General features: G+C 39.9%; 1 protein-coding gene and 1 long non-coding RNA gene across 8 annotated transcripts in view; one reads left to right on the forward strand and one right to left on the reverse strand.

Moving 5' to 3' along the window:
• Positions 1-403: 403 nt before the first annotated feature.
• Positions 404-6364, reverse strand: LOC142459184 (uncharacterized). Its single transcript, XR_012786455.1, has 3 exons — positions 6263-6364; positions 5685-5814; positions 404-3544 (listed from the first exon to the last, which is right to left on the reverse strand). It is a non-coding gene; the product is annotated as an uncharacterized LOC142459184 (long non-coding RNA).
• Positions 6365-6482: 118 nt separating this feature from the next.
• GAPVD1 (GTPase activating protein and VPS9 domains 1) overlaps positions 6483-14818 on the forward strand; it is a 79774-nt gene continuing 71438 nt past the window's right edge. For all 7 annotated transcript variants that reach the window (XM_075560506.1, XM_075560510.1, XM_075560507.1 and 4 more), the window contains exon 1: positions 6483-6604. The gene's annotated coding sequence lies outside the window, so the exon portion shown is untranslated. The remainder of the gene's footprint in view (positions 6605-14818) is intronic.

The raw sequence follows: 14818 nt of genomic DNA on the forward strand, positions 1-14818 counted from the left end.
CATGTGCCATGTTATGTTGACTTCAAATCATAGTGAACCCACGGACAATAGAACGAAATCCTGCCTGGTCCTGCACCATCCTCACCTTGGTGGCTATGTTTGAGTTCACTGTTGTAGTCACTGTGTGTCAGTCTGTCTCCTTAAGGGTCTTCCTATTTGCTGAGCCTCTACTTTGCATAGCTAAGGGACTACACCAGGGACCATTCCCTTCTGATGATACCACCAAAGTACACGAGGTACAGTCTTAACCATCCTCACTTCTACAGAGCATTCTAGCTATATTTGCAAGGTACACTTGTTCATTTTTCTAGCAATCCACGGTATACTAGGGGGTACCCCCCTGTGTTAGTCTGGGCAGACTAGAAAAATAAATCCATAGACACTCATATGTGTATAATAAAAAGGTTTATATACAAGAGCAATTGAATATTGAGAAAGCATCGCAGCCCAGTCCAGATCAAGTCCATACATCCGATATTAGCCCTTATGTTTGATACCAATCTATGAAGTCCTCTTTAGACTCACGAAACACATGCAATGATGCTAAATGCAGGAGGATCATAGACCAGTGGGTTGGAAGTCTTGTGGATCCAGTGGCATTGTAAGCATCTCAGCACTGGCAGAACTCTTTAGGTGGCTTCTCTGGCTCCAGAGGTCTGGTTGTATCAGGGTAGGTCCACGTAGCTTCTCCAGCTCCCAGAGTGTAGTGCTATGTATCTTGTCAGTAGAGCATCTCTCAGGGAGTGAGCAGAGAGAAAAGAGGTGTCTTCTGCCTCTAACGCGAAAAATACAGGAGTTCCCAGAATTCTTGGGAGAAGGCCATGCCCACACAGAAGCCTCATTGACTCTGACCCGATTGACAAACTAGACTCCACCCCTTCACCCTTAATCCTTTCAAGTCCCAAATTGACACTAGATTATGTAACTAGCACTCCCCAAACCCACAATTTTTTTCAAAGCTATGTATTTAATTTTTTTTTTTTTACAAAACAACCTTATCATCTTCAAAGTACTCTCCATTACACTTAATACATTTGTCAAATCTGTGATTCCATTCTTGGAAACATTTTTCAAATCATCTGTTTGGATGGCTGACAGCACCTATTGTATTTTCTTCCCCTCTTCTATGCCGTCAAATCACAGTCCTTTCATGTCCCTCTGCATTCATAGAAACAAAAAGAAGTTGCACGGAGTGAGGTCAGGTGAATAAGGTACATGAGGCAAGAGAGGCATGCTGGTGTTTGCCCCAAACTAGTTCACTGAGATGGCTGTGTGAGCAGGTGCATTGTCTTGATGGCAAAACCAGACCCCCATCTAGCACAAATCAGGCCTCTGGGTCGCACACTGTTACACAATCTTTTCAGAACCTCTAAATAGAAAGTTTGATTAACAGCCTGACCTTGTGGAATGAATTCCAAATGCACTTTCCCCCTCAAATAAAAAAAAAACAAATGAGCATCATCTTTATCTTTGATTCCACTTGACTAGTTTTTTGGGGCGAGGTGATGAGGGCATCTTCCACTGACTTGATTGATGTTTGCTTTTGGGGTCCTAAGAATAGCACCATGTTTCGTCACCAGTAATGACCTTGGAAAAAATGTCTGGGCTGCTTCAGACTGTTCTTTCAAACATGACATGTTTCCAGTCAACACTCTCTTTTCTGGTCAGTCAGAATCCAGGGCACAAATTTCACAGTAACCTTTATCATTCCCAAATCCTCTGTTAAAATTTGCTGAGCCAAGCTCCAAGATAGTGTAGATCACTTCCCCATCTCTAATGGTCTACCATTGGTCTTTGAGGACAAGTGCACAAATTTTGTCGACATTTTCATCCATTTGTAAAGTTGGCAGATATCCAGAATTAGGTTTGTCATCAATCAAAATTTCATCTTTTTTGACAAGAAAACCAATCATACACTTGAGTTTGCCCTGAAAACTCTGTCCTTGTAAGTGGTTTTCCCATCACAACAGTTTCTGTGACATCTTTCCCTACACACTGCTCTCTCAAAAAGCCCAGCACAAAAATCGAGGTTCAAGCAAAACGGCTTTTACAAAAAATTTCACTGTGACCAGAGAGAACCTTCCCAGGAGATGTCACTGGGTGCACTGACTCAGAGGGAGCTGCTCCATGCTCTTCTAGCAGGGAAAAATGCGTACTATGAAAGCTCTGCCCAGCAGAGCTTCCTTCGTGTTTTCTTTGGAGGGTACCTCTTCGCCGTATTTAATATTCGTTGCCAACACCATAATGCAAAGACATAAATTCTTCTTTGATTTCCCTAATTCATTGTCCAGCTTTTGCATATGAGGCAATTGAAAATATCATGGCCTGGGTTAGGCACACCTTAGTATTCCAAGTGTCAACTTTGCTTTTTAACACTTTAGAGAGATCTCTAAAGAGATCTCTAGCTGCAGGTTTCTCCAATGCAATGTCATTTGATTTCCTTACCGATGCCTCCATGGGTGTTTGTCTCACAGCCATTAAGTCAGCGCTGACTCTTAGCGACCCCCTGTGGGTTTCCACAACTGTAACTGTTTGGGGGAGTAGAAAGCCCACTCTTTCTCCCACGGAGCTGCTGGTGGTTTCAAATTGCCAACCATGTGTAACCACTATGTCACCAGGGCTCCTGGACACAAGTAAAATGAAATTCTTGACAACTTCAATCTTTTCCCCATTTCTTGTAGTGCTGTTTATTGAACCTGCCTTTCAACTATGGTAGATTTTATCATAGAAATATTGTAGAACTTGAAAAAAATATAAATTTTTATGTATTAATATGGAAAGATGCCAAAGACAATTCATGAAAAAGAAGTTGTAACAAACACAGAACAGTGTGTATAATGTGCTCTGAACTGTATATATCTGGATACAATTTTTTATTGTTTTAAATGTCTACTTACTATTTAAATTTGAACCATGTCACAGTACAATTATATGTGTGTCACTTTATAGTAAACAAAGCTTTTACCTGAATCTTAAATTAAATTAAAAGGTGTTACCCTTTTAATAACTAAATGGAATAGGGCTAATGACATCTCAGTTTTGCATTTGAAAATAGAATCTCAGAGTTCTTTTATAGTATAAAGAGGAATTTTCTCTGTATTGTTTTCTATGTATAGTATTGTTTTATTTACTTCTATCCTAGTTATAATTTAATTGCCTCTTTCTCATGATATATTAAGGCCAATACTTCCATATGGTTGTGATTTTCTACACCACACGTACACTGCAGTTTCAAAGTAACTATGTGCCAAAGTAGATGAAGCCATATTGTAGGTGAAGATCGTGCTTCTTCTCGTTCACCTTGTCCTCCCACTTTATAGTTTCTCTTTCTTTCTCTTTTGATCTGGCCTTGTTTTTTCTTTCTTGTAGGGCTTTTTGGGTGGTTAACTGTCATATTTCTCTCCTAAGTATGGATGCCCAATATTTAAAAGTATTACTCTTCTCAAAGCATACACATTTTAAGTAGGATCTCTTGAGCAACAGGCTCCCAATTCAAAAGAATGAGGGTGTTGTACTCAGCTCTCCCATCATGTCCTTTTCAGACCTGCAAAGAAAACGTTTTGATTTCAGATACCCCTGCAAGGGGGCCTCAGCATTAAGACAAATAAATCGGCATAACACTTGCTTTCTTGGCTTACTTTTAAGCCTGGCTGTACATACATAGAAGGAGGACATTTTTAATTTCTGAGGGTGTTGTTTTGTCTTTCTGGGGAGAGGTAGCTTAACAGAGTGTGTGGAGTTGGGATTATGGAAGTTTTAACTCTAAAATATCCAGTATTAATTTTGTGACTATGGATAAATACCTTCCTATCAGGAGCCTTATAATGGACAGACGAAGTCCTGAGCAAGAGTGTACTGTTTATTCATCCCTTTCATTAAAATAAAATCTCAGGAAATGTGCCAGATTTTAGGGAGACAGTGCTAATAAGAAGCTGGCTGCTCCACCCGTAAGTAGCTCAGTTGACCAGCTTTTGGAAAGGTTCCATTTTGCTTTCCCCACAATGTTTACAAAGTAACACCACTACTGATTGGTCAGCCTGTCCTTCTGTGGTGGCTCTGATGCTAGAAGTTATGCCCCCAGGATTTCAAATACCAGTCTTCCACGGAGAAATTTTTCGCAGAGCTTTTACACTAAGAGAGACTAAGAAGAAAGACTTGGTGATGTCCTTGTGAAATTTAGTAATGAAAACCCTATGGATAAAACATAATATCATTTGAAATAGTCTAGATGAGCCCCTTAGTGTTACATGTTGTTGGCTGCCACATGGACTCACATGCCAATGATTAAGAAGATGCTCATAGAACTGAGCAATGCGTGGTTATGCTGTCCACAGGTTTCCCACAAATCAATGCTAATTTGGCAGCAACTAACACCAATCAAAGGTGGTAGGAATAATAACTACTTCACGTTCTGTGGAATCACTGTTGCAGTGATCCATAGTTTCTAATGGGAGTGTTATATTCCCTTGATGTGCTGAAGTGGGAAAAAAGAATCAAAGGGCCTGAACACTGCCTATCTAGTGCAAGCTCTCCATTTGTAGGTGACAGGACAGAGCTCAGAGATATTGGCCATTTCATCCTCGTGTGCCTTTTACGTACTGCATGCACTGACCTCCCTTCACTGCCGTGTAAGATCCTTTGGAAGCTTGTGTTCTTTCACTTTTCCCTGGACTGTGTGTTTAGCCTTCCTACAGTACCGTTTCAGAAACCCAAAGGGGAATGCATACATTTTGCTCAAAACAACAACAAAAGCAACACCTCACTGCCACTGAGTTGGTTCCTACGTATGGTGACCTATAGGTTTCTGAGTCTGTAAATCTTTATGGGAGCAGAAAGCCACCTCATCTTTCTCCCACAAAGCAGCCGGTGGGTTCAAACTCAATGTCCTGATCCTTCAATGCCATTTTCCCCTGGAAATCAAGCTATCCCCTAACTCCTAAGCCTCATGCCTTTCATAAAGTTATAGTGTCGCTCAACTTGATACGGCCTCTTCAGGAATATCATACCCATTTGTACCATAGTTTATCTTGATGACCCTTAATTGGTGTTTTTCTTCCATCCTAGATTGTAAACTGTGATCTGTTGCTGTTTTTATCTCCCTAGTGCTTTGGACTATGCCTTATAATGGAGCTAACAAGTCTTCTATGGTCAAATGGGATTCTTGAATCAGTTGAATGGCAACAGGATGGCAATAATACCTGAGCAGCCTACCAGCGAATGCTATTGTGGTACTTAATGAGGCAATAATGGTAGAGACCATTTTAATGGTTTAAAAAGGTCTCTCATGAAGAAGGATGATTTGATGGAAAGCAGCTTGAGAGCTGATTCACATTTGAAATAATTGTGAAAATTGTTAATTATTTCTCTCTCTCTTTTTGTTTTTTGCCTAAAGAGTGCCAGTATTAGAAGACATCATTGCCCACTTTTCTGAAGGGTTGTCAACTGGAAAATATTCTATATTGCTCTAGGCAGCATAGCCCTAGAAGGATATAAAAGGGAAGCAGATTTCAGCTCAGCAGGAGACAGAATTTTCTGACATTTGCCGTTTTCCAACAGTGGAGCAGATGATATTCCTTAAAGTAGTGTTGTTGATGTTTCTGTTAGTAGAAATTGAGTTGGTTCTGACTCACAGACACCCCATGTACAACAGAACGAGACACTGCCTGATCTTGGGCCAGCCTCACAATTGCTGTCTTGTTGGAGCCCACTGTATCAATCCGTCCTGTGGAGAGTCATCCTCTTTTTGTCACTGCTCTTCGACTTGACCAAGCATGAGGTTCTTTCCCAGGAGCTGGTCCAAAGGCAGCGAATTCCCTGAAATGTGAACAGTTGACATTCAAGTTGTATGACCATCTGGCTGGCACGTATGAGTGAGAATTCCTGCTCAGGGCTGAACCTGAATGTGTCTTCCAGTGTTAAGGGTTCTTTTACTGCACAATTTGGCTAACGTGACCCCTGAATGGTTTGTATTTATTTTTTTTTAAAGTTAGATGCTAATTGACTTCATGAAAAAAACGATGGCTAGATTAATGAATTAAACTTGATAACATAGGTTGTCAAACCACGTTTAATTCTGAAAATACAAATAGTACCCCAGCTCATTACCAACAACTTTTTGACAAAGCGAGGGAAATATTGTGAGGGGTATGCTGTGCTTTTATGTGTCATTCTAATAAGGCATGTGCCCTAGATGAGTAAGAGTTGTTACAACAACAACAATAATCCAAAACATGCACTTTCGTTTGCTTTACTTTACACTTACTTCCTCAGAGGGGCAGCATTAGATGCGCAGGACTCTCCATGGCCGCTCCAGCCAGCAGCAGATGCGCAGGAGGAAGCAAAGCGGAAGAGGCACCGCTGTCGTCCCGTGCCGAACTACCAGTCCCAGCGGCCCCTGCGGCGACGCGCAGGCGTGGTGGCGTGGCGCCGTGGCGGCAGTGCCGCCGCAGGACGCAGCGGAGGCTACTAGCGGGTGGCGACGCGGCGGCGGCGGCGGCGGCGGCGGCGGCGGCGGCGGCAGTGGCAGTTCGCGGCGAGGTCGACGGCTCCAAACCCCGAGTAGCCCTCCGGCGGGCCTCATGCCCTCCTCTGCATGAAGACATTGGTGAGTCCACGCCCCCAGTGAACCCGCGCTGGGCGCCCGGTCCCCTGCCCACCGCCCTCGCTACTCCGGCCTAGGGCCTCAGCCTGAGCCTCCTCGGTCCTGCTGACTCGTGGGGCCCTGGCCCCTTCCCGTCCGCGTCGTCGAATCTGCTGGGAGTGGAGGGAGGCATGGTTGGGCCCAAAGGAGGGCTGTGACGGCGTGCGGACACCAGGGCAGCTGGAGGTGGCAGGAGGGAGGGACGCGTGGGGGAGGGGAAGAGACCGGAGGACCTGGGGAGCCTTCAGGTTGGGGCTGGAGGCGAGCGACCGGGCAGGAAGGGAACTGAGCATAGAACTGAGGAGGACACGCAGTGCCTCTTGAGTAGTGCTCTTGGTGAAGATGTCGCGCTTTGGGGACTCTGACTAGCTGGACCTGCGTGTCCAGGGGGCCAGCCCACCCACCATGCACATACAAACTGCGTTTGTCATCTTTTCGTTTGCTGGTGGAAGTCTGCAGGTGAGAGGCTGTAGGTTGCTTTTCATTCCCTTTCCTTCAACTTCACCTAGTACTGAGATGGCAACATTTAAGGGGAGCTAGCTGGGCAAATCACAGAAGTACAGTTGGGTGTTTGTGTTTTTTTTATAAATCAGTCTGCACAAAAACAGGGAAGCACGGTGATCTCTTCGGATGAGAGCTAGGTTAGCGGAGATTTGATTTAAAAATTGTGACAAAAATCACTTTGTGCAAGACTTTGAACTGGAAAGCCTTTTTGGTGGGTGGCTTCTTGAACTAAAATTGCAGCTTTAATTAATTGCTGAATGAAATCGATCTTTTCCTTCAATTAGGAAACCTCAGAATATTAGCAATGCATGTGACTTTGTCATTAATAAAAATTACAGATTTTTTTGCTATGTTCATAACTACCTCAGTGTTGTACATACCTCAAAATATTACTTATGCCTGTCACTTTTGAATGTATGGTAGGCATTAAGTCCATTAGTGGAAGTGCTGTTTTATGTGGAAATAAAGCCACCCACGACCTCAGATTGTTAGTATATCTTTAAAAATTTGTTTTCATAAGTAATTTTAGTGTAATTGGTTTCCTTTGTAATCCCTTGTATTCATGGCCTTTAGAAGCATTTATGGCATTTAGACGCATTGGGGTCCTTGGAACGCAAAAGATGGACAAGTTCTGAAGCAGAAGTCAGTTTTCTGGGATCTCTAAGTTTTCATGGTAGAATATCTGAATCAGTAGATAAGAAAGAAGACAACGTGGACAAGATGATAGTTCAGATGAAGGAAGGAATTTTGTAATTAGAGAAATAAAAACAAACACTGCTATCGAATCCATGCTGACTCATAGCGACCTTATAGGACAGTGTAGAACTGGTCTGTGGGTTTCCAAAATTCACTTTTCACTGGAGTAGAAAGCCCAGTCTTTCTCCAGTGCGCCTAGTGGTTGGTGGTTTCCAATTGTGGACCTTGTGGATCCCAGCCCAATGCCACCAGGACCTCACCAAAGATTTGTGTGGAATCAGTGTAATAGTTTTGAAAAACAGAATAGATGACAGTTCATTCAGGGTACTGGAGAATCAGCAAAATTTTTGAGGAAGAAAGAGAAGTGAATGTTTTGGCCTTTAGATTTTTGTATTACGGCACCTCCTGATTACAAGTGGAAAAAACCTTCCAAGCATTTGTGTGAACCCGTGAAAGGAACTTTTGTGGTGTCTGGTTTTATTGAAAATCATATAACTAATGTAGCCTTTAAAGAAAGATCCAAAATTTTCTACCCTCTGAGAACCAGCAGGATCTCTGTTCAAATACGAGTATATATTTCTATTGCTGTTATAGAACCCTTGTGGTATAGTGGTTAAATTGCATGGTGGTTAACCAAAAGGTCAGGTTGGAACTCAGCAGCAGCTGGATTTGTGTGTCGTGGGGGAAAGCTGGGGGCGGTCAGATTCCAAAAAAATTTACAGCCTTGGGAACTCTACTGTACCCTTTTAATCCAATATAGGAAGTAAGTATGTAGCTTACAGAGTTGAAGAGTAGTCATTTCCTTGAACTTCCATTTAACATTTTTTGGGTAGTTTTTGACATTAGACTTCTCATTGGTAAATTATCCTTAATATTTTTTAAGAATATGCTGACTTGAAATTCACACCGCTTCTAATGCAACTATCACATCTTGTGAAAAAAATTTTTTTTCTCTGTCTGCAATAGTAACAAAATAAAAAACTACGGCAGCAAATGCTTTTTTGGGGAAAAAAATAAGTACGGGAGGTGAAAAATTATTTTTGAAAGAAATGATTAGTATTGAAACAGTGTAAACCAAACTGAGCATATTATATTTCTCAAGTGACTGCATGGGAGAGATCTTGCCCAACATATTATGTGCCTTACATTACTACTCTTGTTATCTTGTGTGTCCCCTGTTTTCTGAATGGCATGTATCTGACATATTCTTATGGCACAAAATAGATGCTCAGTAAATATTTGCTGGATAAATGAGGGAGTTTATGCATAGGACCCAGGTTTTATTTCTAGGAGTAAAGTACATCCGTTAAAATATCTTAAAATTATATTATGGACATTGAGTTGAACTGCAACTTTTTTGTTGTACATATTTTAAAAACAGGAAATTATTTTGCACTGTGATATTTTTGTGGGCATTTGATTGCATATTGGAGTAAACATTCTTCCCACATTCAGTCCACGCTGTCATGAAAGTTTTTTTTAATCATTTTATTGGGGGCTCGTACAATTCTTATCACAATCCATACATACATCCATTGTGTCAAGAACATATGTACATTTGTTGCCATCATCATTCTCAAAACATTTGCCTTCTACTTGAGCCCTTAATATCTGCTGCTCATTTCCCCCCTCCCTCCCTACTACTCATGAACCCTTCATCATTCATAAAATATTATGATTTGGTCATATATTACACTGACGTCTACCCCCCTCCTTCTTCTCTGCTGTCCCTCCCCCAGGGAGGAGGCTATACGTAGATTCTTGTAATCAGTTCCCTCTTTCTACCCCACATTCTCTCCACCCCCAAGGCATTGCCACTCTCACCACTGGTCCTGAAGGAGTCATCTGTCCTGGATTCCCTGTGTTTCCAGTTGCTATCTGTACCTATGTACATCCTCTGGTCTAGCCAGATTTGTAAGGTAGAATTGGGATCATGATAGTGGGGGGAGGAAGCATTTAAGAACTAGAGGAAAGTTATATGTTTCGTTGTTGCTGCTCTGCACCCTGACTGGTTCATTTCCCCACAATGCTTCAGTAAGGGATATCCGGTTGGCTACCAATGGGCTTTGAGTCTCCACTCTGCACTCACCCACATTTTCAATGATATGATTTTTTTGTTCCTTGATGCTTGGTACCTGATCCCTTCAACAGCTCGTGGTCACACATGCTTATGTTTCTATGCCCACTTGTTTATCTTTGAGCCTTTAAGACCCCAGATGCTATATCTTTTGATAGCTGGGCACCATCATCTTTCTTCACCACATTTGCTTATGCACACGTTTGTCTTCATTGATCGTATCAGGGAGGCGGGCACCCATTGATATGATTTTTAGGTCTTTGATGTCTGATAACTGATCCCTTCTGCACCTTGTGGTCAGACAGTAAATTTTGATTATCCTTAATTCTCAGTTAGGAAGTAATGAAAGAAAAGGTCTGTGGGGAAAGTTCCTATTTTATTAAGTTTCTCTTTTTTTAAACAGAAATTTTATTTTTTGCTAAATCTTTTATTGTGTAATGTAGGTCAATTGTTTTATTACTTATTTACCAACTTGTTCAATAGGTTGAGTCAGAATCCTAAAGAACCATATATTTGCGTCTGTCAAAAATTTAGAAAGTAGCTTTGGAGGAGATACTGATGCTAAGATTAGCACTGAAAAGTTCATTTGCCCTGTTAATTAATGAAATACAAATTAAAATAAACGATACAGCTTTTTTCCCATCAGGTTTATTAAAAATGTTTAACAGTATCACACTTGAGTGAATATATGGTGAAATGGTCATTTTAGACATTGCTGTTGGAGTACGAAGCAATGCAGGCACTTTTGGAGACAATGTCTGCAGTACTTAGTAAAGCTGGACCTAGCCTAGAGTGTGATTTCACCGCTTCTGGAAGAGCATAAGTACAGGGTCACAATATTCCCCATTGTATGTATGTGTGTATGTGTATATACGTACATGAACATGTGTGGGTGGATATGACTAGAAGCAACCATAGTTAATTCTGGGAAGCAGAATATGGGTACTCTATTTTGTTTGTTGTTTATTTAAAACCAGAGTTTAAAAAAGAATTTTAAGGATAGTAGAGTGAACAACCAAATACTCTTCACTTAGATTTGCCAGTTAACTTTCTATCATGTTTGTAACACATTGCTGCAGAGATTTTTTTGTTAACCATAAGAGAGTTAGGACACTTTACTCACTAAATTCGGCAACTTGTATTTTCCAAGGACAAAGAACTCCTGCATATCTATAACACAGTTATCATTGTCAAGAACTTTAGTGTAGATATAATACTATCATAGAATACATATCTGGGTTTCCCCAGTTGTCCCAATATTGTCTTGAATTTTTTATTTGTTTTAATCCAAGATTAAACCAGGACCTTGCATTGCATTTAGTTGTCTCCTTGGCTGTAGAATGGCTCTCCAGCCTTATCTTTGGTCTTTTTTTTTAATCAGTGAAAATTTAAAGTTTCTAGATGTGCGTGGTTGGAATGCTACATTGGTGATTGTAGGTATCTTTCAATATACATCAGCGGCCAAGTGATGTCAGCTTAATTATTGATCTCCTTTCCTATCGAGCCCACTGTAGTGCATTGCTCACAGGAAACCTGAAGGCAGTGAGCTGAAGAGCCACAGAAGCAGCATAAGGAAATGGAAATAGTGTGGGCTTTGGATCAAGCAGCTGAACGGCAAAACCAAACTCAGCGCACTGTGATTGAGTTGATTCAGACTCATAGTGACCATAGTGGTCCTAGTGGACCGAGTATAACTGTTCCCTAGGGTTGTCAAGACTAAATCTTCACAAAGCAGACAGCGTTCTTTTTCTCCCACGCAGTATTGCTCATGGGTTCGAACCACCAACCCTTTGGTTAGCAGCCCAGTGCTTAACCCCTACACCACCAGGGTTCCTTATTCTAGATTTTAAGCCCTCTTCTACGTATAGTAGCTAAATGACCAGGCAGTATATTTTCTGAATTATCGGAACCTATTAAATGGAGGTGATAAGTATTACTTGAGATTCAAAATAATACATGAAAAATGTCAGGATTATGGCTTCAGTCAGTAATTAGTTATCTTTGGGTGCTTCAACTTTCCATCTCTTCCTACGTTTTTCCACCTATGTATCATAAACCAGACTTTAAAACAAGTCCTATTTCTATGCCTTCTTGGTCACTGTTGCGTGTTGTCATTTCCCTCTTTACTTGGTTGACTATGTTGTGGGTTTGCAAACTGCTTTCCAGTAATGGCATGTTAGGGCTTACCAAACCTGACAAGATGTTGCTATCTTTAAATGTTATTCTGGAAATTGTGACCATGTATGTTAACATTTTGGGGGGCTGCAGCTAGCATCACAAAATTGAGTGCATTTTAAATGTGGTGATGCTGTGTGCTGTTGAGTTAATTCTGACTCAGAGCAGGGCAGAGCTTCCCCGCAGGGTTTCTTTCCCCAGGGCCAATCATCAGAGGGTTCTCTGTGGAGCTGCTCGTGGGGTGAAACCATCAACCTTTTGGTTAGCAGCTGAGTGACGTCCTTGCTGCACCCCTAGATTTCCTTAAATGTGAGGCATTTCTGTTTGAATTAGTTTCTTGATTAGGGAACGTTAAGGGGAAAATAATTCTTAATGTTTATAGAAAGCTTAGTGATTTAAGAAGGAAAGTAAATAAATTCACAGTAGGTAATTAATTTTCTTTTAAATCATTTTTTCAATAGGGGTAAAAATATTATGGAGAGTTGGTCACATTATTCTGTGAGCCTCAAAATAAAGTATGAGATTTTAAAAAATGTCTAATTTAAGTGTAACCTCTTTTCAGTTACTTTGGAAAAACTAGTACATAGAAGAAGAGATCTCAAAGAATATTTTTTACTATAAATTTTGTGGAGCCTTTCGTAACATATTTTCTTTGGAATTTTTCTCAGGCAAAACAGATGTCAGTTAGGTTTTTTTTTCTTCCACATTATAACTGCCTAAGTGGAAATTTGCACAAACTTATTTCTTATGTCAGTTTCTTAAATAATCCTAACCAGGAAGTTTTCATTTGTAAGGGAACTAAGGCCAGTAATTTTTGTCTTATATATGTATTTCAAATATATATGTATATATTTTTGAAAATAAGTTTTAGGCACCAAATTATTTGATTTACTGAAATTATAGATAATTAAAATTTTCTTCCTTATGCTTACCTATAACTTCTAATATTTTTGGTATGAATAGTATAATTTTGTAGGAAATGTCTTAGAACAGTACTTTCCAAAAAAAGAGAAGAGTACTTCATTTTTGTTCATAGGCTGAGACCCAGTTTTGAACTCTGCATTGCATTGACCCGAGGAGGCAGTAAGTATCTGTTGATACTTCATTTCTCATATTTAATATATGGAAAAGTGGAGTGAATTGAAAGAAAAGCAGCTTAGAACCTTATAAATATTTAATTTTTAAGTTTGAGATGAATCAGATATTTACAGCTGAAAGTATAACTTTTAATGCTAACGTAATTATAAAGCCAAAATTATGATTGTAGAAACTATTTTGTAAGCCATATTTTATAAGACTTTAAATATTTTCTTGTAGCTATACAAACATACTCAAGATGTCTACTCAGTAAGATGTCTGTCCAAGAACATACCTGCTTGGGCTTGCTTGCTTCCACATAATGCCAACACACCCACGCTGGGTATTTGTGGAAAGAAAACATGTTGTCAGATGTGTTCAGTTTTTCTTCTTTTTTTACAACCAATTTTGGTCTTTAATGTCTATTTTCTGTGACTGAAAAGAGCAATCTGTAGGGGTTTTTAATTGGAAAACTTAAAGGATAAAAAATGCTTTTTCTCATTTGTCAGGATCAGAGTCATACATTGTTTTCCCAGAAACAGTCTTAATTTAGAATACTTGTATTTGTCAATTTTTTAGCATTTAGACCAAATGCATCTATTTTCAGCCCACTAAATTGCTTTCTTTTTCTTTCCTAATGCAGAAGACTGCTTTTATTTTATAAATCCTGACTACCTGGTAAGAATACATTAGATTTAAAGGTAATGTAACTGAAGGCATAATTGTAAAGTGTTTACAAAGTGGCCTTCTGTTCTAGAACAACTAAAGAAAAAACACATCTATCACCACCCATCACCACCACCTCCCCACCTGCCAGAAGGTTTCGCAAATATTGTGGGAAAATTCCATATCTTTCTATTTTATTTTTTCTGTTAGTTTTTAAAAATAATTTTATTGTGGCATCCTACTACTCTTATCACAGTCCACCCGTCCATCCATTGTGTCAAGCACATTTGTACATTGGTTGCCATCATCATTTTCAAAACATTTTCTTTCTACTTGAGCCCTTGGTATCAGCTCCTCATGTTTTCCTCCTCTTCCCTGCTCCCCCCTCCCTCACGAACCCTTGATAATTTTTAAATTATTATTTTGTCATGTCTTTTAAAAAATTATTATTTTGTTATGTGTTTTTTAAAGCCCTTGTATATAATAACAGAAATTGTTCATTTAGCCACCACCTCCTTTAGAACTCAAGGAATCTTAATTTTGAAAACAAAATATCTTTTAATACCTTAACTAATCCAGATTGTGGTCACCAACATGGATTCTGGAAGAAAGTGACTTACTCTTGTTAAGTCACTTTCAAAATGCCTTTCAAAGCACTTTCTTAGGGTAGAAATAGAATTGTTGTTCGGTGCCATTGAGTTGGTTCAGGTTTATAGCATCCTTATGCACAGCAGACTGAGCCTGTGCCATCTGAATAGTTACATTTATTTTTGTCTTCTCTTTGGCATTTTGTAAACAATTTAAGGTTATGAATTATTTAATTCTACAGATGCAACTTCGTGGTCAGTGTCTTTTTGCAAAGTTCTTTAACTTGGTAATATTTTTATGTACTCCTGAGGGTTCTTTTCAGTTACCAGACTATCAGTGATAAACCTCACTGCCATTGAGTTGATTCAGACTCATAGTGAACTGAGAGGACAGTG

Source organism: Tenrec ecaudatus, chromosome 10 (genome assembly GCF_050624435.1).
Source record: "Tenrec ecaudatus isolate mTenEca1 chromosome 10, mTenEca1.hap1, whole genome shotgun sequence".
Lineage (NCBI taxonomy): Eukaryota > Metazoa > Chordata > Mammalia > Afrosoricida > Tenrecidae > Tenrec > Tenrec ecaudatus.